The sequence below is a fragment of the Chrysochloris asiatica genome, unplaced genomic scaffold (genome assembly GCF_000296735.1).
Source record: "Chrysochloris asiatica unplaced genomic scaffold, ChrAsi1.0 scaffold00134, whole genome shotgun sequence".
NCBI lineage: Eukaryota > Metazoa > Chordata > Mammalia > Afrosoricida > Chrysochloridae > Chrysochloris > Chrysochloris asiatica.
The window spans coordinates 362,596-364,050 of NW_006408652.1; the positions used below are offsets into that span (position 1 = coordinate 362,596).

The 1,455-nt window shown below is 43.5% G+C and overlaps 1 pseudogene; it reads left to right on the top strand.

Moving 5' to 3' along the window:
• Positions 1-727: 727 nt before the first annotated feature.
• Positions 728-1,030, top strand: LOC102811795 (annotated as a pseudogene).
• The last annotated feature ends 425 nt before the right edge of the window (positions 1,031-1,455 follow it).

A 1,455-nucleotide genomic window follows, 5' to 3' on the forward strand; every position in this document is an offset into this window, starting at 1 on the left:
AGATGAAGCTTAGCCATCCTGGCCTCCAAGGAGCACTCTGGCTGCACTTCTTCCAAAATAGATCTATTGGTTCTTTTGGCAGTCCATGGCACTTTTAGTGTTCTCCTCCAACACCACAATTCAAAGGTATCAATTCTTCTACGATCTTCATTATTCACTGTCCAGCTTTCTCATCCGTATGAGGTTATTGAAAATACCATGGCTTGGGTCAGGCGCACCTTAGTACTCAAGCTGACATCTTTGCTCTTCAACACTTAAAAAAGTTCCTGTGCAGCAGATTTGCCCAATGCAATACGTCGTCTGATCTCTTGACTGCAGCTTCCACGAGTGTTGATAGTTGATCCAAGAAGAATGAAGTCCTTGACAACAGAGGATGAATTGGTGCTGTGGTTTAATGCGCCAGACTGCAAAGCCATTTGAACTGAAGGTCAGTGGTTCAAGCTCACCAGTTACTCCTCAGAAACCCTATACAGGATCGCTACGGGTCAGAACTGACTCGACGGCACTTCACAACAACAATCAATGAACAGGGAATGAACTTGGAATCTATAGCCTGTTTAGAAATTCTCTCCATTTAAAGTGATCTTCCTGAGGCGTTGCAGAAGTCCCTTCAGCCGTGGTGTTGTGCTGTGGGGGAAGATAGACGGATTTGTAAACCTTGGAGCGAGATTCTGCCTGGCCGAGGTCGCTGCAGTGTGGAGACCCCCAGGGTGAAGCCACCACCACCATGTCTGACCAGGAGGCAAAACCTTCAACTGAGGACTTGGGGGATAAGAAGGAAGGAGAATATATTAAACTCAAAGTCACTGGACAGGATAGCAGTGAGATACACTTTAAGGTGAAAATGACAACACATCTGAAGAAACGTAAAGAACCATACCATCAAAGACAGGGAGTTCCAATGAATTCACTCAGGTTTCTCCGTGAAGGACAGAGAATTGCTGATAATCACACTCCAAAAGAACTGGGAATGGAGGAAGATGTGATTGAAGTTTATCAGGAACAAACAGGGGGTCAGTCAACAGTTTAGATATTCTTTTAATTCTTTTTCTTTTCCCTTAATCCTTTTTTATTTTTAAAAACAATTCTTCTGTAATGCGATGTTCAAAATGGCCTTGAAAACTGGCACCTCTCTTTAAAGCATCAGGTAGTTTGAATTCTAGTGCTCAGTATTCACTAATGTTTGCTTTCATTGTGCGGATTTTTGGTGATCAAGCCTCAGCCCCCTTCATAGAGCCCTCTTCTTCATAAAATGACCTATGTGCACAGAGAGGTCACCTTTTCAGGACTGTGCATTTTCAGGCTTGTGGGATAAATAAGATCCACCAATGCATGTGTTCCTAATGACTTTCCAGTTGGCCCTGAAGTTCTAGCATGTGATTGCTTCACTCCTGGACTATGACTTTCAGTGGGAGATGGAAGTTTTCAGAGAACTGAACTGTGGAAAAATGACCT